Genomic DNA, 21391 nt, shown 5'->3' with positions numbered 1-21391 from the left:
ATGGTTCACGGTGACTCCCCCTCAGGGTGGCCCTAAGGTTCAATGGTCACATAAGCTGGCTTGGTGCCTGGTACACCGGTGGGGGCGGCACTCCCCAGGGAGGGCTGGCTCTTCCCCGAGCCTCATGCCCCTCTGTGCCTTCCCAGGACACGGGACCTTTCTACAATATCCACAAGCCGCTCTGTACCTGCCTGTGTCCCGAGGGTCTTTTCTGTCCCAGACCCCAAGCCTGGCCTTCCCCAAGAGCAGCCCACTGCCACCTCCTCCGGGGAGCTTGCCCTGATGCCCAGCAGCCTGGCCGTCACGTGTGACCTCAGCCCCTGCAAAGGCAGCGGGAGGGAGTCTGTGCTTGGCCCGAGTCCTGCTGCTCACGTCTAGTGGCCACACCGAGCTACGTGGCCAAGCCTGCTGGCAGAGGGACAGGCTGGGGCAGGCTGGGGGATGGCAGCATCTCGGATGGGGAATCCCCCTGCCTTCCCAGAGCCCCAGAGGGAGGGGCCCTGACAGCACAGCGAAGTCCGGGGGAAGGTCTCTCGGGGAGGCAGCTGGAAGCCCCCATGGCTGGAGGTGGACGGGGCCGGCCAGGTGCGGTGGGGAGGGATTCGGGCTGGGGACAAGGACATCTCCGGCCCGAGAGGCGGCCTGGCCCTGTTCCAGTGTCCTCGGCTACGTACCTGGGGAGTCAGTCCGTCAGCCGAGTCGCTGTGCAGGTCCGTTTCCTGAGGAATGGGGGTTTCTCGGCTGCCGAGAGAATGGGAAACATGTCAGATGGCGTGCCCCCTCCCCACCGGAGGAGCCAGCCCCCCACCCGGCGCCCTGCAGAGCCAGTGGGGCTGCCACGGGGGGCGCGGGGAGATGGGTGAGCTCCGGAGGCTTGTCCCTGGGGCCCCTGCCGGGCTGGGGGTCGGCCGCCCGCTTCCCCCCAGGTTTGATGATTATTCTACACTTCCCTCTGCTAGGAAGTGTGTGCACAGGGGACACACTCATGCGGTTCCGAAACCGGGGACAGCGCTCCGAGGTCTGCAGAGAGAAGCCTGGCGCCAAGCCCGGCCCCATGGACCCCATGCCCCAGCCCTGCTGGGCGGGCAGCGGAGGCGGACTCCTGCGTTTCTGTCCAGAGTCTACCGATGCAAATACCAGCCAATACGGAGAGCGGCTGTCAAAGCGCGGGCATGACGGCTCTGAAAGTCGCCAGGAGGCCCTTCATTGCTCCTCCCTCCCAGCGCTGGAGCCCGGTCCCTCCCCGCGCTGGAGCCCGGTCCCTCCCCTTCAAGGTGGGCTGCGCATGGAGACCGGCCGCCGCGCCGGGGCTGGGGGAGGGAGGGTCAGGCTGTGGCAATCAGCTCACAGGGCGTTAGCATCCTGACTGCTCACCGTCAGTCGCCCCCCCGGGGCCACTGGCTGCCAAGTGGTGGAACGCTCAGCAGCCCTGTGGGCAGGCCATGTGCAAGGCCCCGGGGCCCCACCCACAGCCACGTGAAGCGGCGCCTCCAGCCCCGGTTGGGCCTCCAGACCAGCCTGCGGCCCGTGCCGACCTTCCAGCACAACCTCGGGGAGCCCAGGAGCCCGCCCTGCGGAGCCGCTCCTGGACTCCTGACCTGGGAACTGCGAGACACCGGTGGCGGCTGCTTTAGCAGCGGCTTGCTCCCCGCAGCAGACACTGCCTCTTCTAGCCGATGGGTCTGGGATGCCTCCTGAGGTCCCCGGCTTCGGTCTGAGGCCCGCACCAGAGCAGGAAGGACGCCCCTCCCCTGCAGCTGGCAGGTGGGGCCCGCTGACCCCGTGTGGAGCCGTCCCTACCCTCGCCCGTCTGATGGGGCACATGTCTCTACGTTTGTCTGAGGCGTGTGCAAGGCCATGCTCGGCTCTGCCTCACGGGGTCTGCTTGGAGGTCAGCACGACAGAAGGAGGTGTGACCTGTCTGTCGCACAGCACGCGGCGAGGCAAAGGGACGAGAAGGCGGCCTGCGACTGTGCTCCCGCGCCGGACACAGCAGCTCCGCACCGTGGGTTCCTCTCCGGGGGGTGCCAAGCCTGTGGGCAGAGCTCAGCCACGCAGTCACCCTCTCGGCCCATGGCTCCTATAGGGGCTAGACGGACCGTGTCCGGGGCCTGGACGCTAAAGCAGGCTCGGGGCAACAGGTGTGCCCAGGGTCTCGGGTTCCCACCTCCGCCCAGGCTCCTGGCAAGGCCCCTCGCTGTGCCTGGGTGTGGGTTTCAGCGGGCCTGGGGCTCCTTTGAAGTCAATGCAATCCCTCCGATCCCAGGCCGCCCCAGGGAACCCCCGGGAGCAGGCACCTCCTCTTCCCGCAGAAACACTACCCGGCCCCCTCGTCCCGGGTAACCCGAGACTGTGAACGTGCCGCTGGCTCTGGCTGGGGTGTGGGGCGGTGGCTCCCGGCGGTCCTGCTGTAGGCTTGGACCTGGCCCTCCTGGGCCTCCCTGCGACCCCTCGACCCCCTCATGGCGTCTGGCCTCTGTTCCTGCTCCTCCCCTGCCCCCAATCTGCCCTATGTCGCTGTGGCCTCTCTGTCTGCTCTCCTGACCTTTCGCTCCCCGGCTGCTCTGGAGACGCCCGCCCCACCTAGGACGCCTCACCTGCTTCATTCCTGCCTTCCCGATTCCCACACACCTGCACGGGGAGGGTGTGCGACGGGCCCACCGGGCCAGCCCGGGCCTCTCTGGGACCGTCAGTGTCCTAACCTTAGGGGGTTCCTGACGCCCCATGATTCGTGCAAAAACCAGCATGCAGTGGGCCCCTGTGGATGGGGGCACTTCCTAGGTCCTCTCTGTCTGCCTCTTCCGAGAAGCCCTCCCGTTTGCATGGGTATCCACCAGGGCGATACTGGTCAGGCGATCACTGAGGGTGTCCCCCGCGGTCACGGCAGACCGTGTTCCCACGTCCTGGGCTGGCCTGTGCAGTCAGAGCCTGGTGCCCCGGCCTGTCTCCCAGCTGTGGGGCTGTGTCCAAGCGTGAGACCCTCCCGGCTCAGGAACTCCTCAGCCCCCCTAGCCCAGCCCCCTACCCGAGGCACCTGCTGGGGTCCAGACCAGCCGGGGGTCAGGGGGTCAGGCGGGCCGGGACGAGCCCCACGAGGCCGCCCACCCAGGTTCAAGTGCTGTGTGCCTTGCTCCCCGCCCCAGCCCTCCCCACCGCGCCCCCGCGGCCCCAGAGAACCCGCCCCAGGACGTGGCCCTGCGGTGGGCTGCTCTCCTCACGCCGCCCTGCCAGGCCCCTCCTGAACTACAGATGGGACGCTGAGGCACGTGAGGGGTCTCTCTCCCAGCTGGGGCGGCCGAGGGAGGCAGAAGCCGGCACGGACGTGGGAGCAGGGCCGGGACGGAACACGTGGGGTGTCAGGGTAGGAGGCAGGGCCGGTGAGGGCGTGCAGGGCCCGACAGGTGGGGAAGGGCCTCAGCACTGCGGCCGGGTCAGGACCTCCTGGCTGGGAGGTGCCCTGACGCCTGGTTCCCTGTCCTGCGTCTGGCAGCCTGCCCCCACCTCCGGCTCTGCTGCTGGCCTCCCTGGCGTGCACCCCTCCTGGCCGCCCCCCGGGGGCAGGGGAGCGTGCAGGGGGGCCTGGTGCCAGCTCTGTGGGGCGGGGCCAGTGGCTCCAGGGTCTCTGCTAGTGCATGGCCGGGCAGAGCTGTGTCCCCACGCACCCCCACGCCAAGGCTGCGGCACGCAGTGCCCCCTCGCTCGCTCTCCGTTCCTGCCGCAGCCACCCCGGCCCTGGCCGGCCGTGTCCCCGCATGGGCCCTGGATCCTCGGGGAGCTGAGTGCTGTGGCCCGAGCCACCCGGGGCTCCCAGTCACCAGCCGGGTGCTCTGGGCGCTGTGGCGCGGCTCCTGGCGACATTCCTTCTACCGACACTCTCCTGCCCCTGCCCTTCAAACGCTGCCGCTTTGCTTAAAAACTATCGGTTACCCGAGCGCGCAGATAATCCCGTGCCGGTGCCACGGTTTCTCGGCCGTGGGCCGCGGCAGCGCTTACGAGCGCCCTGCCAATTATCGGCTGCGTTCATCTTAATTACTCGGGGGAAAGTGGAGGCAGGCGTTGCACGGGGCCGGGAAGCGTGTTTGTCTGCCTTATCGGGGCGCACATTTGAGATCCTTGAACAGGAGGGAGAGAAGAGGAGCATGTGGGAGAAGGCGATGTCTTCGAGCATGACAGGGAGGGGCCGGCGTGGCGGCGGGGTCCTGCCTCGGGACGGGGCCGTCGCCCACCCCGCGGCCCAGACAGGCCCCTCGCCCTGCCCTTCTGTTCCGCGAGGACCGACGGTGGAAGTGCAAACACACTCCTGCAGCAGCTCCTTGCTTCCCAGACTTCGGGGGTCAGCCGGCCAGCCAGGGCCCACAGGCCAGACGGAGCCTGGTGACCGCACCTGGTGACCGCGCGGGATCCCTGCACCGCCTGCGGCTGCGGCGGCCCATCCCAGACCCCACACGCCCTCCCCTGGGCGGGGCTGCAGATCTGATCCCTAGATGCCCTGGGATCCCCGGCAGGGATGGATGGGCAGGGTCCGGCCGACGTGTGACAGGATTGCGCTGACTGTGGCTGGCTGTGGGAGCAGGGGGACCACAGGAGGAGATGGACACGCATTGGACAGTCCATGTCCAGCCCGGCCCAGGGGAACTGTCCCCGAGCCTGAGTGGCCTGCTGGCACGTCCGACGGCCCGTGTGGTCTGGAACGCACTCGCTGGCCCAGCTAACCGCCTGGCATGCGGAGAGCCGCCAGGAATCAAAGGTGGGAGTCCCGGCCCGGTCACCACTCTGGCCAGGGGCTGTCCCCGATGCCTGCGCTGACGGTGCCCTCTGGAACCCCGGGCGGCAGCAGTCCTGGGTGGCTGGTGCCCGGCCAGCTCTCTAGGGACCTCACCTGCAAGACGGCAGTGACCACACCGTCCCATACAGGCTGGCCACGGAAGGGCCACAGAGGGAGACTGGGGACCGAAAGTAGGAGAGGTGTCAAGTCCTTTGAGGGCCACATGTGGGGTACCCAGGGGAGAGTCGCTGCGGGGATCCCTGTGCCTTCACGCCCGAGCTCCGGGTTCGGGCGCCACATGCCCGAGAGGTCTGCGCCCGGCACTGCCTAGATCTTTCTGCCCTCAGCCCTCCACCGTCCCTGACACCTGCTTGCCCTCTGCCATGCTCCGCGTCCCCGCACACCGGGCAGGCTCCCGCCCTCGGCACCTACCCTGACCATTCCCTTCCCGGGATATGCCTCCTTTCCCTCCTCCCCTGGTCTAGCTGCAATGCCACCTCCTCCAGGAAGTCCTCCCTGACCATGGAGCTAGCATAGCTGCTGCCTGCAGTCATTCTCTGGCCCTCCCCGGCTTGCTGATGCACTGCCCCGAACTCCACCGCAGGCAGCATGAGGGCTGGGGTCCAGCCTGTCCTGTGGCCGTGTGGGCTCAGCCCTACCCTCGGGGTCCAGCACAGGCTTCAGAGGACCTGGCTCTGCCCAGCCTTCTGCTGGCCTCTCTGGGTGCCTTGGGGAAGCTCTGCAGCCCTCAGTTTGTCCATCCGTGAGATGGGCCAGACGCTCCCCTCAGCACACGCGTGCCCATGTGTGCCCACCCAGGAGCACGCACGCATGGGTACCCGTGCACACACGCCCAAACGTGTGAACAGTCCCCAGCACGTGGACATACACGTGTGCAAACACACACATGCACGTCCTGTGGGCTCTCCCAGGCCGTGGAGGGGGCGCACGGTCTTCGGACTCTGGACCCCATTCCCCTGGAGGAGGCAGCAGGCAGGGGTGCTGCCCGGGGCCCCTCCATCTCTGCCCTGGCCCCTGAGGGCAGGGACATCTGGGGCAAGGCTGATGCTCAGTTTGGGAGGTGCGTCCCATACCGCGAATGCCGACACCAGACGCAGCTAGTCCTGGCACAGGCTGGCGGCCCCCTGGCCTACGCCTTGGGACGTGCTCCTCCCCGGCTCAGAGGGACAAGGGACCGCAGGGGTGGTGACACCCAGGGTCTGCCATGCCGGGGTCGCCCTGGGATTCAGAGGCCCTAGCAAGCTGTCGGCCAAGCCGGGGGTGTGTGCAGCAAGTGTCTGCTGCCCTAAAGCCGAGAGGAGCTCCCCTAGGGCAGCGGCTCGTGAGGACTAACGGCAGCAGCAGAACTCGGGGATCCAAGGAAACCAGTTTACAGTAAGCGGGCAAGGTGTCTTCTTCAGAGTGGGCTCGTGATTTTAGAACGAGGATCTCTGGGGGCACCTAGCTTTCTGTGCTCACTTCAGCTGCACGCGGCTCTGAGCTCTGCCGCTCAGAGAGGGTGCGGGCTTGCTGGAGGCCACAGTGGCAGAGCCTGGGCTCCCGGGACCAGAGGCATCGAGGTCGTGGCCAGGGCAGCGCTCCAGCAACGCTTAAAGCAGCTGTTAGTGTCCCTGCTCCTGGCCCCCCTGCCCCAGAGAAGGGAAGACACTGGTCTGGGTGCTGAGCAGCTGGTCTGAGGAAGGGCTGGCACTACCCGGTTTGGGTACCAGCTCTATCAACCCCATCCCCACCGGCCGGGAGGGAATGTGGCTAGAGGGACCGGGGTGGGGGGAAGCTGGGCGGTGGGGGTGGCTGGCCTTATCCTGGTGCCCTCTGTCCCCAGGGTGGACCCTGAACCCCATATGGTTGCAGACCCGAGGTCCCCGTGGGCTCTGTCGGGTGGACACCCGCTCTCGGAGACCTGGCCTTTGGTCCCATCACTGCCCCAGTGCGGGGCAGGAACCTCAGTGCCTCCAGCCTTAGCCGGCCTTGGCCCCCTGGGCTCAGGGTCCCACTGGGAACGCTCGAAGCTGGGTGTTCAGAGCTTCCCGTGGCTCTGACTGTCGGGAAGCCTGTCGTCATCCTCCCCACGACAGCCCATCCGCTGGCCAAAGTCCGTCCTTTGCCGCCCCTTTCTCGGCCCCGCATGAAGCCCAGGGCGCACCGACCACGCCTTCGGGGAGCGAGAGGCTTCCCGACCTTTGATGCCGAGGGTGGGCAGAGGACCAGCACCCGAGGGGGGGGGTGGGGCCCAGAGCATGCCCCGGGAAGCTCGCAAGCGGTCACCCCGAACCCTGTGACCCCGACTGTGGCACAGAGATCAAGTTCTGCGAGAGGGCAGCAGAGCATCGCAGACCTGGAGGGAACGGGCCCCTGGGGGCCAGCCTGGCTGGGGCTGGGCTTGGCTCCTGCTCCCCTGGGGCTCGGGGTGAGGTGCCTCAGGCCGGTCTTCCCTGCTTCCAGCCAGCCTGGGGGAGCAGCCTTAGACCCATTTGACAGGTGAGGAAGCCGAGGCTGCAGGAGGAAAGGGAGCTGGCCGACAGCGGTGCCCCGACACCCCTCGGAGGTCGGGGAACCTTGTGACGCTGGGAAACTGAGTGAGACCCTCCCAGAAGCCCTTCTCCCTCGCTTGCTGGGGCCGTGCGGATGGCGGGGTTTAACGAGCGGTCTCCCGCGCGACAAGACGCACGAGCTTCCGTGGAGGCCCGGTGGCGGCGCTCGATACTCGCCCGTCAGGTTCCGGATCCCATCAGCCTCCTTGTTCAATTAAAAGGGATTACAGTTTCACTTCCCAAGGAGGAAAGGATTAGCACCACGCCGGCGGGCAGCTGCTTGGAGGGGGGGCCCTCAGCACGGGCCCTGTCGCGTGGGGTGACCCGCCGCGGCGTCCCGGCCGTGGGAGGACGCGGCACCGAGTGCTGGGCCGACCGAGCGCCGGGCGAGGCGTTCCCAGGCCGTCCGTCCTGGAGGCGCCGGCCGCCCCGTGGAATTGGGGAAGCAGCACGCAGCTCGTTCACACAAGTGGGAAACCGAGGCTCAGGTTTGGGGGACGGGCTCAGGGTCACAGGGCTCCCGTGAGGGAGGCCAGGGCTTGTGCCAGCTCCAAGCTCCGTCTCCCTCTTGTTGCGTCCTGCCGCCCCATAACGCGCTGCGGCCGCGTTCGTAGAGGGAGGCGGAACGGTTTGAATTCCCACCGCAGGCGGGTCCCGGGGAGGCCGGGAGGCGCCGGGGGCTGCTTCTGGCTCCGTTCCTGCTGGACCCCCAGCACCGTTTGGAAAACCCTCTCCTGGTGGCAGGCCCCCAAGAGGTGGGGGGTTCACGTGCCTTCCCACATGGGGGTCCTAGCCCTAACGCAGGCTCCGTGCGTCCCCCGATGGCGCACGGCCCGGGCGAGGATGCCTGAGAGCCAGGGCGACCGCGTTAAGCCTCTCAGGCCTGCGCGGTGGTTCTGTCGTGCTCCCTGTGGCCCAGAGCAGAGACGCAGGCTCCGGGAGGGAAAGCGACTCAAGGCCGCGGCTGGAAGGCGGGTTGGGGCCTCTAGCTCAGCAGCTCGGGCCAGCGACCTTCCTCTCCCTGCTCTCCGTGGGGCTGTCTGGGGCCCGGGGCCAGCCAGCCCGCTGTCCTGCCGGGAAGTCTCCGCCGGTGTCTGGGCAGCCCCAGGTGGGGGGCCTGGCCGGGCTCTCCCTGGGCCCACCCCATCTGGCTGACCCCGGCCCTCCAAGCAGCCCTTTCCAGTGGGCAGGGAACCCCCACTCGGCGGGGGCGCTGAGCTGCGTGTCGGGGGAGCCTCTCCCTCTGATAAGCCTCAGGTCTGCCCTAGAAGCTGCCACCTGGACCCCTTTCCAGTCCCGGCTTTCACGGCCCCACAGCCCCGCTGGGCTTCCGAGGCCGCGGAAATGAGCCCGTCTTCCCTCCTGCTGTCCCCTGCCAGCCGCTGGCCGGCCCAGGCTATGTCCCCCTCTGCCCACATTCTCGCTTGCGTGTGGCGGCAACACCCATTGTCGACTGGAGTGAGCTGTGTGGGTCATGGGAGCTTTGGGGCGGCAAACCCCGAGGCTCCTGTGGACCCGGGTGGCCGGAAGAGGCCGGGCAGGGGCTTCCAGCCCCCAGCGCAGACCCATCCATCCTCCTGGGGACATGCAGGGCTCCACCTGAGGGGTGCCCAGGGGGGACAAACCTCGGGAACCAGCCTAGGGGGCCTGCCGCTCCCCCATCCCTTAGGAAGTCCCCGATTCCTGACACTGAGGGGACCCAGAGTATCTCCAGCCACAGTTTCCTGGTGGGTCTCAGGGGCCCCTGGGGGGGCAGCTCACCACCCCTGGCTGCCCCTAGCCGCCCCCCGGCCTCTCAGTGCCTCCCCCGACGGCAGCCATCGCCTGCCCTCCTGGCACACATGGCAGAGTGGGGGCCAGGCCTGGGCTCCCTCCCCACCGTCGACAGAGCCTGCCCGGGGGCCAGAGAGCCCTGCTGTGTGGACCCAAGGAGCGGGGTCTGCTGTGCAACCCTCTGTCCCCAGCTGCTTTCATGGTCACCCCTTTCCCAGAGGGCAGAACGGAGGCCAAGGCCACAGAGCCAAACGTACCACAGACAGTGTCCACCCCTGCTGGTGCAGGACACTCTGACGGGACGCCTGTCCCCGGCCATCACCGCCCCCCAGCGCTGTGCACTAGGGGACACTGAGGCCCAGCAGGGTGGACACTCGGTCGGCGTGTCGTGCCTGAGTGGCAGGCACTCGGGGGCATTCACGGGCCCCTCTCCCCCCAGGGCCGGCACAGGGAGCCCCACACGGCCCGGAGAGCCCTTCTTCCACGGAGAGTCGGCAAACGCGTCCTGTTACGGGTCGGACCCCGGTCTCACGGCCACAGCCCTCCTGAGAGTCGCGCGGTCTGGGCTCTAATTTAATGGACTCGCTCAGCTCTGCCTGCTGTGATCTGGGTGGGGATGGGGCGGGGACCCAGGAGGGCGGGGGTGGGGGGCCAGGCCTGTGCTGCCTGCGGGCCTCTGTCTTCGGGAATATCACCTGCCCGGAAGCCTACCTGGTCTCGTCCACGGCCTCTAGTCACGTGCTTGCTTGACCCCCGCGCCCCACTGCTGGACCACGTGTCCCTGAGGGCAGAGCGTGTCAGGCCTGGCACTTGCCTTGGGGTCCCTGGGGCCCGGGAACCTGGCTGGACAGGGCTGAGACCACGTGTTTCTTCAAAGAGGGCCTGGGAGCCACCTTGCTGGCGCCCGTCGCGCGTGCAGAGTCATGGCCACGCCCGGGCCGGCCCTGCAGCTCCCCAAGTCCCCATGAGTCTGCCCAGCCACGGGCTCTCTGATGCCTCAGGAGAGGGGTCCTGGCCCCTCCACGAGCTGGAGGCCATGGGCCAGTCAGGCCCCATCGGGAAAGGGGGACTGAGGACACAGATGCTGTGGTCCGAGGGAGGCACCACCGTTCCCTTGCTGGGTGACCTCGGGCCATCACTTAGCCTCTCCGCCCCATCCACCCGCCTGTCAGTGGGTCTGACGCTGGTCCCTGCTCGTGGGGTCTGCAGGGTCACATCAGACGGCACAGGTCGAGCATCAGCTCACGGCCCGCCCCAGTGAGTGTTCGCGGTCACCGTGTCGCTGGTGTTAGTATAATGAACCACCGGTCCTTGGCCCCCGGGGGCGCGGACAGACCTCCTACAAGGCAGGAATTCAGATCCTCACAAAGCGATGCTAGAATGTGTCTCTCTGGGACTCCATTTCCCCATGAGATCTCGCCCGCCCCGGGGATGCTGGCCGGGAGGGCGGTGCGTGCACCCAGCTGGTTCCCAGCGGGGTCTCAGAGAGGCTGTGGGGGCCTCTGGGTGTGGGGCCGTCCTGTCCCCTCGACGTCCAGCAGGGGGTGCCTGTTACCAGGTTCCTGGCCCAGCCGGCTCGGAGGAGGCGGGGGTCAGGGTGCAGTGAGCACGCCTGCCTGTGTGTCTGCGTGTGTCCGCGTATGCCCATGCGTGTGTGTCTGTGTGTGCCCGCGTGTGTGTGCCCGCGTGCGCCTGTGCGCCTCTGTGCGTGTGCATACCGGGGTGTGTGTGCCTGTTGTCTGTCCTGCTGCTGACGTCTCTACATGCAGGACACTGGGCTCGGCCGTTCAGAGGCCCCTGACAGCTTGGGACACCGCTGCCTCTGGTTTCTTCCTGTCTGGGGTCACCAGTAGGGCCGGCGCAGCTGGAAACACCCTGAAAACCTACACAGAATGTGAGGTGCCGGTGTGGAATCCAGCTGCGTGGGCCATGACACCTGTGTCCCCTGTTGACAGTGGGGATCCCAACATCAGCCACACAGGCTGTGGGAGGTTTCAGTGAGCCAGCGGGCGTCAGGGACCTCCCTGCAGGCCTGGTGCAGCCTCCGTGAGACCGTGATCGAATCGGACGCGGAATATATAGAACCAGCAACGTGTGTCCCGCGGAGCAGAGGGGCCCCCACCATGGCCGCGTCACCCCGCTCCCGGCACGGACAAGCATCCTGAACTCTCCCGGTGCAGCTGTGCACGGACTGGTGTGGACGGAGGCCCATGCAGCTCTGTGCTAGCCAGGCCCCCGCGGTCTCCACGCCACTCCTGCGGGCCCGTCACAGCCGGCTGCTGTCCCCTGGGCGCCCTGGCTTGACTGCAGGCCTGCTGGGGTCACGGGATGGGAGAGCCCTGGCTGCCGGGCGCACAGGCTCCGGGTGTCTAGAGGGGCTGGCTCGCTCACGCCACCCCCTTCCACGCTGTCGGGACCGTGTTGGTCCTCTTCCCCAGATAAAAGGTGTACACCGGTTTTTAGGTCAGAGGAAGACTGTAGGGCTTCAAAGCTCCCCCCAGGAAGGGCATCCCCGGGACTCCCCGAGGCCGCGCAGAGGGAGGGCATGCACTCGGCCTTCTGGCTTTCCGACGCAAGGCAGGGGCGCTTACAACGACAAGGATCCGAGAGCGGGTCTCCTGCAGACCTCCAGGCGGAGGAGCAACATGGTGCTCTCTGCAGGGCCCCTCCTCAGCCTGGGTTTGAGGGATGGCGGCTCTAGGGGTCGCGGCGAGGGACCGACCCCACCGCCACAGCAGCCACCCTGAGCACCGAGCATACGCACACTCCTGCCCCTGTCCCCCAGACCCCTGGATCCCCTGGACCCAGCTTCCCGGCCAGGGGCTGTTGCGGGCCTGGCCGGACGCAGCGGCTCATGGTGGCGGCTCGGCAGCTCGCTCTGGACCCTGTGGAAAGTTGCCCCTGGCCCCTGCCACTGCCCAGCTGTTCACATCTGAGCTGCTTTTAATTAGTTTCCTTCAAAGTTCCCCAAGCAGCGGAGCCACGTTAGCGCTCCCCAGCTGCCAAGAGCTCCAGTGCAAGTGCTCGGGGGCGGGCCGCGGAGGCCGGCTTGCCTTGCGGGCGGCAGGGCCGGGGGGCTCTTCTGGCCTGGGCCCTCGGTGGGGGCCGAGGGAAGGACGCTGCAGCCCCGTGGGGGTGGCTGGGAGGGGCCGGCCTTGACGGCCCAAGGCTCCCAACCTCGCCTGTTTCCTGGGGTCCCGCAGGACCCCACAGCCCTGGGTCTGTCCCTCCCTGTGGTTAGCCGCGTCTTCGTCCCGCCAGCCGTGCGGGGACCGTGCTCTCTCCCAGCCGCAGCCCCCGCAGGCCTCGAGGGGCCGGGTGAGAGCATGTGAGGCAGGAGCTGGCACGGCCACGGGGGCCGCCGTGGCCTGTTCGTGCCTCACCCCTGCCGTGTCCCGTGGCCGTGGGGCCGCGGCAGGGACGCCTCCCGCAGGTTTCCAACGGAAGCGCGGGTATCACTGTGGACTCCTGTGATTTTGAAAACAGCCCAAGGCCACGCCCGACACGCGTGCAGAACGGATCTGACCCGGGAGCTGCGAGCTCGCACCCCCGTCCTGCTTGGGGGCTGTACCCCAAGGTTCAGGGCTTGGGTCTTCCCGCTTGGCTCCATCTCCCGCCCGGGGCCACCCCTGCCGGTGGTCTCCGTGGGGCGTCCGTCCCGTGCCGGCCCAGCACCCCTCCGTGTTTCTGGCAACGGTCACTCGGGTGTGCCTTGGGGAGAACCCCTCCTCTCCCCCCGTCCATGTGCTTCCAGGCGGCTGACTGTCCCCTTGCCACGAGACTGGACTCCAAGGCCACCATGGGTGTGCCTGGACCCAGCTACACAGGATGCAATCCCTGTGTCACCCCATTTTGTGAGCCAAATGGTTTCCTTTTGCTTAACCTGTTTTGAGCTGAGTTCTGTCCCCCTGTGACCAATGCAGCCTCATACGGGGGCTCCCAGGGGACTCCGCTGGGCGCCGGTCCTGTCCTTGGCCAGCAGCCGGCTGTCCCGAGAGGCCCAACCTGTGCCTTACTTTATAATCCTCCTCCTCACGTGGCCACTAGCACTCAGCTCTGTCCAGTGGTCAGTGCCTCCGTCCTGCTGCACCTCGGTCCCCGCCCCCGGCCGCTCAGAAAGGAAGGACTGCCCCGTGAGCACAGTCACGCGTGCTCTCAAAGCAACCGTCCTGCGCCGGAGGTCTCCAGTGTTCTCTAAGGCTCCTAGGTCTTCCCGTTTGACCCGGCACAGGTGACGTCCGTGCTCCGGGGACCGTCGCTTCCAGCAGCTCAGCTGCCACGGGCTCCGTCACCTTCCCGGCCTCGCCTGCCAGGAAAGCCTCACAGAATGGGGCTGAAAAGGGGTACGGCCACGGGGAAGGCCTCAGACTCCCTCTCACTTCCATTAGAAAGGCCAGTGACTCATCTGCACCGGTAACTCGTTACTACCCTCTCTGAAACCCCTAACTGCTGACCACTGGCTTGTCCCTGAAGGGCCAGCAGTGTTTCTGGAAGTCTTTACAGGCAGAATGATCTGGCATCCGGGCTTCGCTCTGAAAAATGCTGCAAGTGTAAAGGTGCAGCTACCGCACGCACTCAGAGCGGTCTGCACGGTGTGTCAAGCCCGGGGTGACTGCTAGGCCCCATGGGGTGTCGGACCACGGCCCGGGGTCGCCCTGCTGGACGGGCGCTCCCCCGCGCTGTCACCGCCCTGGACTCGGGACTCCGGGTCCTGGGCTCTGTGCTTCTGACCCAGACTCTTGGCCTCACCCTTCCTCCTCCCCGCCCCGAGGGTCTGGACCTTGGAGAGGTTGAAAGTGTCCTGATCCACACGTCTCCCACAGATGTCACCTCTGGTACGTGAGGCTGGGTGTCAGCGTTCGGTTTTCTCTTCCCAGGCTGAGCTGGCCTTTTTTGTGGGGTCTTTCCGCTCTGTGCAGGCCGGTCAGATGAGACAGTCGGCAGACCCCCCGCAAAGCCTGACTGGCCACGCGACCCGGGCTTAGCCCCCGGACGCCCTCCCCAGCTGGTGTCCCCACCAGGGGAGGAACTGAATGGGGGAGACAGACAGGGGTGAACTCGGACAGAGAGGCCCCCGGAACCAGAGGAGAGGTGCCCATAGGCAGGCAGGCAGCTGGCCGCTCCCTGTGCCCCTGGCCCCTGGCAGAGTTAGTCCCCGTGCGGGCTCAGACAGTGGGTAACCGTGCAGTGCTGGAGAACAGGCAAGGGCCAGGGGCCACTGAGGCTCCGCTGGGACGCACATGTCTGTCCCCACACGCCCTCATGCTCGTGCTCAGGTGGCAGCTTCTCGCCACGTCACTGTCCCTTCACTGTCTCCTGGTCATCTCCCCTCGTGACATTTCAGAGACTTCATCATCCGGCAACACTTGCAGAGCCCGCTCAGGGCTTCATGTAGTCCCTGGATTCATGGCCTCCTGGTCGACGGGAAGCCCCTGGGGGACAGAGCCTTGCATGACAGGTGCACAGTCGGGTCTCTGCCTGGCACACTGCCTGGAAAAGGTAGTCACCCGGCCATCCGTCCACCCATCCGTCCACCCATCCGTCCATCCGTTGTCCGGACTGCAGTTTGGGTCTTGGGGTCTTGACTGCTGTACTGGAGCCCCTGGCTAACTGCAGGGCCAAGGGAGCAAAGTCTTAGAGTGAGCAACTGCCCCACCGCCTGCTCTCACACCCCAGAAGAGGACAGGACATGGTTGGAGTTGGGTGGCCTGGGAGCCCACAGACTGTCACCAACAGCCTCTGTCTCGTGGCTGGGAGAAGGGACAAGCCGTGCCCTCCCCCGGGTACACGCCTGGTCAGCGGGAGTCCTGCGGGAGGCGGGACCTTACGCAGCCATCTGAGTCTGGATCCCCCTTCCGCTGGAGCCTCTGGAGGGCCCCGGGGCAGGCAGGCCAGAGCGGAGGCTGGGGGTTGGGGAGCCAGACTTGTCCTTCCCTAGAGTGGATGCTCTGCCACCCCCGGCAGGAAACACAGTCGTGCTCTCTCTGACCCCCTTCCTGTCCTCTGTCCTGACCCTGGCTGTCTTCCCTGGGCCTGCTCCGCCGCGCGGGGCTGCTACAAGACACTCCCGTGCAGCGCTGAGCACAGAGCTGACTGCCGACAGACTAGGGCACCGAGAGGCCCAGCTCCCCCACTCCCCTCCAGCTCTGCCTAGAGATCCCACCCCGTAGCCCGCGGCCGACCCCTGGCTGGGCTGCTACCATCCTCACAGCTGGGCTGGTCGGGAGAGGCTGGTCCCTCCGCAAGGGCTCTGGAAAGCAGCAGACCGCTCGGAAGGAGCCCGGCGGCTTGTAAGCACCTCTATGCCTCTTCCTGGCCCGGCCCACGGCGCACAGACTGGCCCAGCTGCAAATGCTCCACGAGCTGCTGCCATCCTGGGTTTGGGGCTGTTGCTTACATAGCGAGTGACAGGTGCGGCTCTCACGGGCTCTCACTCCAGAGATCCCTCTGTTCAGAGGGGTGGCTGGGCACTAAACCAGATGGGGCAGGGGTGGGGGTCAGGCTGTCAGCACAGTGAGTGATGTTCTCATCATCTGCTTTGTCCCCAGCCCGTGAGAATGACCGCTTTGCGGTGGAGGTGTCGCAGGTCCATGCTGTCCATCCGCTCCCGGGGCGCACCATGGACGCTCCAGCCAAGCAAGGGGTCCACATCCGAGCTCTCCTGAGCTCCTGAGTCTGCCTCCTGGGGCGCCGGCCGCGACACTGTCCTGGCACTGGGGCACGTGCGTGGACTGCGGCCCGTGCTGGGCTCTGGGACAACCCAACCCAGGGTAGGAAAGACTTTAGATTTGCAAACTGGGGTTCAAGCCCTCCTTGGGGAGCTGGGTGTGCCCCTCGGAGCCTCCACGCACAGTATCCTCAAGTCATCTACACAGAGGGGTCCCGTGGGAGTCACACCCGTGATCGGGGCACGGCTCCAGCACGGCGCCTGGCACATGGTGTCCGGGGCTGTCGTGCAACAGACCAGACACGCCAGTTACATGCTATGCACACACGCACACGGCCACGTAGTTGGCACCGGTTACATACACGGCGAGCTCCATAACACACAGCATGCTACACGCGTGTGTGCAATGTTTACACGCAGGCTGGTGTTTGAGACGTGTGACCCACTGACCTCCTGCCCTTCCCGACCTGCCGTCCCCGATCACGCCAGAAACTCCCTGCCCAGGACTTGCATCCCGGTTCTCTGGACGGCGCCGGTGTGGATGGTGAGCCCCTTTCTGCCGAGGCCCCAGGGCCGCCCGCACGTGGGGGCCTGCCACTCTTCCTGAGGGCACGTGCCTGGGATGACCGGCGGCCAGAAGGCTGGGGACGCGGCGTCCACTCCGCCTTCTGGCGAAACGCCTGTTGCCGGATGCCGTTCCCAGTCCCCGGCGACGGGTTTTTCAGGCTCATCGCCAGCCACACAAGCTCTCATTCCTGTCCTGGGAGGCAGGACAGTGGGGAGACTGAGGCCGGAGGAGGTGAGGAAATGCCTGACTAAGCCCCACGCTCGCCCTGAGCTCCTCCTCAGGCCCGACGTGCTGGGATCTCCGGGTCCCTGGGGGCTCAGCATGGAGCTGTTTGGGTAAATTCAGTGCTGCTGCTCTACTCAGCAAGCTCTGGGGGACACGGCCTAGGAGGCCTCAGGGCTCAGGCCCCTCTGGCAGCTTCTGAGCCTCTAATTACTCCCCAGGCACCGGCCCGGCATAAGTACAGCCTCGAGGTCCAAGAAAAGCTGCCGGCACAGGGAGCCTTCCCAGGGCTAAATGCAGCCTCGGCCTGGGCAGGTCGGCGAGCGCGCTCAGATAACAATCGGGTGCCGCAGGCCCTGAGCTGACCCTGCATCGGGCACGCTCCCACTCACCGGGAGTGACCGCGGGGCCGGGCGCAGAGGGCCGCCGGCGGTCCTCCTTCCGCTGGGAGGGCGCTGCAGCGCGGGGAGCAGGAATGCACGTGGGCTGGCCCGGCAGCAGCGTGTATTTATAAACGGGGCACGGCTGCCCGCCGAGTGGTACCCTCGAGGTCAGCTTCCTGCCAGGGCCTGTGGCCAGACGCTCTCCCCGGATGGCAGAGACCGCTCCGCCCACGCGTGCCCGGAGTCCGCCGGCACCGACGCGAGGCTGCTCCACGCCCGGGCCTGGCGGCGCTCCAGGAGCTGGAAGAGGACGGGCACTCCGGGACGTGAGTCGTGGGACCCACATGCACGGGGTGGGGGGGGTTCTGAAGGGCCTGAGGAGGGGAGGGACCGGGCTGCCTCGGGAGGGACGCCGTCTCAGAGCAAAGGTGGGGCAGCCCGGAGGCGGGCTCTGAGGGACGGTCTGTTTTTCAGACTCCACAAGGAGCACGTGCTTTGCTTTGGAGGTGAGCAAGGGGACAGTGCTCTTGGGGACAGCTGCCATCCCATGAGCCCAGCACACGGCGTCCGGGGAAGGACGCACGGACGCTGCAGAGGACGCATGGACACACCACTTCCATGTGGACAAGGCTGCAGGGTCCCAGGCCGCCCCCGTCGGTTCCGACCCGGCAGAGCAGGGGAGCTGCAGGGGTCCGACCCAGGGCTGCTGACCCCCGTCTGAGAAACCGAGGGTCCGAGAAGGAAGAGAAGTCTGGAGGGCTTCCTGGAGGATGTGGGGGCAAGGGGCGGGAGGTGACCTCTGCAAGGGGTGGGCACCAGGGGCTCCACAGTCGGCGGGGGGGGGGGGGAGCCCAGACGCCAGTGGCACGCGGCGGCCACGGACACACGGAGACACGGAGTGCTCGCACACGCTGGTCAGAACCGACTCCAGTTACGTACAAAACGACCACTCCAGGTCTCAGGAAGCTGGACCCCCCTTGGCTGTAAGCTGAAGCCGCGCTGGGACGGCGGCATTTCGGTCACGACGTGTGACACGCAAGGAATTTCATCTGAACTTTCAGGGTCTCCCGTGCACCTCGCAACTGTGGCTTGTGCTGTGTATTCATGTTCTAGTACGGTGTGACACACGTGCACACGCCCACAGGCCCGCACACTCAGATGTGCACACGTGCGTCCACAGATGTCTGCGTGCAGGCACGCTCACACAGTCACACGCTTCCCTGCTCTCACGGCCACACACCGTGAAGTACTTGGACAAGGAAGGCTGTGGGCAGGGCTGGGGGCCAGTATCCCCCCCCACCCCCAGGCTGTGCCCAGGCCCTTAGGCTCCAGGGACAGGCTGGTCCCCCAACCCCGTATCTGTTTCCTCACCTACAAGGCAGCTCCTACAGTCCTGCCTTTCCAGGAGAGGGACACAGCATTCACAGCTGCTCGGCCACTATAGTGCAGATCAGCCCTGGACGGCCTAATGGAGAGGGCTGACCGTCCTGTTCCAGCGGCCCCAAAGCCCAGGGCACAGCCTGGCCCCCAGTGGCCTTCAGCAGATGACCCCCAGACCCGTGCAGGAAGCACAGAGTGTGCCCAGCTCTGTGGCTGTCCTGGGGAGGACACTGTCCCCTCTGCCTCTGCACACAGGGTATGTATGGCTAAGGAGTGGTCAGCCTGCTCTGGGGGGACACTGAGCCCCTGACACTCTCTCTCCGATGTGGCTGTGTCCACGGGAGACACCTCCCAGCAGGAGCCAGCCTAGGATGGCCCAGGGCCGAGGCTCCCAGTCTTCACACCCCACGGGAGCTGTGGAAGGTGTGTGCTCTTGTCCTGTGTGCGGTGAGGCTGCCTGGCCGAGCCCCCGAGCCCCCTGACAGCTCCCCGCCGGGCGCACTGGGGACCACGTTATCACTCCTGGCAGGGAGAGCCAGGATCCTGGCAGTGGATCCCGCTGGTTGTTCGCTACGTCCGTTCTGATCATGAATTCTGGAAGCGTAGCCACAGGACGGGCTCGGGGGCCTGCTATTCTGGGGCGGGCCAGCGCTAAAGGCCCACGGGTCAGCGGATCTCAGCGTGTGATGCTTGGGCCTCCTGGATCCATGTCTGAATGGTGGGGAGATTCCGTTTCTGCGGTGAGCTGTTGGCCTGGGAAAAGGCCACAGGTCCCTTTGCCTGGGAGGATGATGAGCAGCAGAAGTTTCCGGCAGTGTCGCAGGGCCCTCCCCTGAGGCCACTGTGAGGGCGACAGCAGGGAACGTGTGTGCAGAGGGGCCACCGCCCGGCACGCACTAAGGGCCCAGGAGAAGCCTCAGGGAGGGCAGGGGTGAGGGAACAGAACCTCCCACAGGGCAGTGCCCCGCACTGCGACTGTTATGGTCTCTGCCTCCACTTCCCCGTCTGTGTGCTTGTGGCTCTGGAGCCCGGGCAGAGGTCACATCCGGGGCCTCCCTTCCCAGCCGTGGGACCCTGGGCCCCTTCCTCCTGTCCTGGCTTCCTCGTGCACAGAAAGGGATACGGAGGCCCGCACAGCCTTACACGCTGGCGTGGATGGGACACAGTGCCGCTGGGGACGGTGACGGTGAGCACGGAAGCCGGCGTCCCTCTCCCAGACTCTGTCCTTGAGAACCTCAAACGCACGCCCCACTGAGACGTGTTCCCAGTGCTCCCAGCGGCTCCGCACGACCGGTGGTCCAGCCACACCACGGAATAGTACTCAGCCGTAAAAAGGAACGAGGCCCCGGGCACGCTACGCTGGGGACGCCCCACGGCGACGCTCTGAGGAGCGAAGTCAGGCAGCCACAAACGCCGTGTGACTTCATGCACGGCAAATGTCCTGAGTAGGCAACTCTGCAGAGGCGGACAGCAGATTCGTGGTTTCCAGGGCTGGGGCCGGCGTGGGGGGGGGGGCAGGGGCTGCCATGGGGTGCAGCGTTTGTTTCTGGGGGATGGAAGCGCTCCAGGAGGAGACGGCGGGCTTGCCGGCACACCCGTGTGAACACACTACGGACCCGGAGCCCTGCACTTGGGCTCTGCGAACTCTGCTCCAGCCCGGGAGGTCCCTGCTGAGTCAGGCTGGTCTGGGACATGGGACGACCACTGGCCTCGGCCGAGGGGGCCTTTCCTCCAGTACCAGGACCCAGTCCTGGCTCCCTCGCTCGGTCCAGCCAGGGTCTTGGCGTCTCTGCACTCACCACCCCCCGCCCCTTGCCAGGAGCCCAGAGAAGCCCCCCTCTGCCGTGTCCCCAGAGAGCAGGGCCCCACCAACCCCATGCAGGCCGGGAGGGGCAGCCCTGTTTACCCCCAGCCACCTTGGCGCGGCAGCTCCGGAGGAATGTGGGGAAGACAAGGGTCACATCTGCAGGCGGCATCTGTGCCCGGGCCGCCAGCAAGCCTCGATGGCCGCTCATGAATGTGGATTTTGTTTGGCCTGTTTGGCTGGGACGCAGGCCCTGCGAGCAGTCCTGAGTCAGGACAGAGGCTGTGAGCAAGCGGCCAGGATGGAATGTCCCCGCCCCGCCCTGGCTCCAGCCAGGGGCCAGGAGTGAGGAGGAGGCTGCGGTCCTGAGCGCCCACCTGTCCGCGCACACGCTAACGGGCACGCGGCCTCCAGCCCTGGCTGGCCACGGTCTCTGCGGTCCAGGCGTGCCTGGAAGGGCGGCGCAGCCAGAGAGTGGGACCTGACCGAGGGCTCTGAGGGGCCCCAAGTCCACGCTGCTTTCCCTCAAGGGCCTTGAGCACCGTCCCCGGGAATGCAGAGCCCCCCTGGGGGATGGGAAGACGGCTCTGCCGCCCGCGCTGGGAGGCCTTCATCGAGCACGGCGGGGACAGGGAGAAGAGGTGGGCAGGGGCCTGGGACCACCATTTCAAGATTGGGGGCCAACCCCGGAGTCCCCCAGACAAGCCCAGCCTCCCGCCTCTGCCTTTAGGCTCCGCCCACAGTCCCCCCGCACTCAGATCTGGAGCTCTCCTCCCCAAAGCCGGCTCTGTTTACACAAGGATGTAATTCTCCGAGACCACCTCGACCCCGACAGGAGCTGAGATGAGTAGTGAGCAGGAAACCTGTAGTTTGACGTGGGGTCACAACCCCCAAAGCCCTGCCAGTGCAGTCGCTGACCTCACTTTCTGGCGGTTGGGAAGCAGCACCAGAAACCGCAGGGCAGCGCGAGGGGGCGGGGCCCGCGGGCTTCCATGAACATCTGGAGGCAGGAGCTCCCAGTGGTGCTAACCAGGCCTGGCCCTGCCACCCCCCCCACCCCGCCCCTCCGCCGCCCTCGGTGGGCCCCTGACCGGCCTGCCACCCTGCTTCCCACCCCTTCCCCAAGCTAGCCTGATGCACCGGAGCCAAAGGCCTACAAGAGTGACGTTGACCCCGAATGACCCGGAGGGGGGTCTTGGAGGCTTGACAGCCCGTGATGAGGGAGAGGGAATCTCAGGTCAGAAGCGACAAGTGTCGCATTCTCTGGCCTTGGGGGC

General features: G+C 66.7%; 1 protein-coding gene across 1 annotated transcript in view; it reads right to left on the bottom strand.

The window, feature by feature from the left end:
- ZNF469 (zinc finger protein 469) overlaps positions 1-21391 on the bottom strand; it is a 182095-nt gene that overhangs the window by 13940 nt on the left and 146764 nt on the right. Inside the window, exon 4 of the mRNA XM_032323455.1 lies at positions 675-741. The gene's annotated coding sequence lies outside the window, so the exon portion shown is untranslated. The remainder of the gene's footprint in view (positions 1-674; positions 742-21391) is intronic.

This window comes from Mustela erminea, chromosome 19, assembly GCF_009829155.1.
Source record: "Mustela erminea isolate mMusErm1 chromosome 19, mMusErm1.Pri, whole genome shotgun sequence".
NCBI classification, from domain to species: domain Eukaryota; kingdom Metazoa; phylum Chordata; class Mammalia; order Carnivora; family Mustelidae; genus Mustela; species Mustela erminea.
This window is presented reverse-complemented; position numbering and strand designations above follow the sequence as displayed.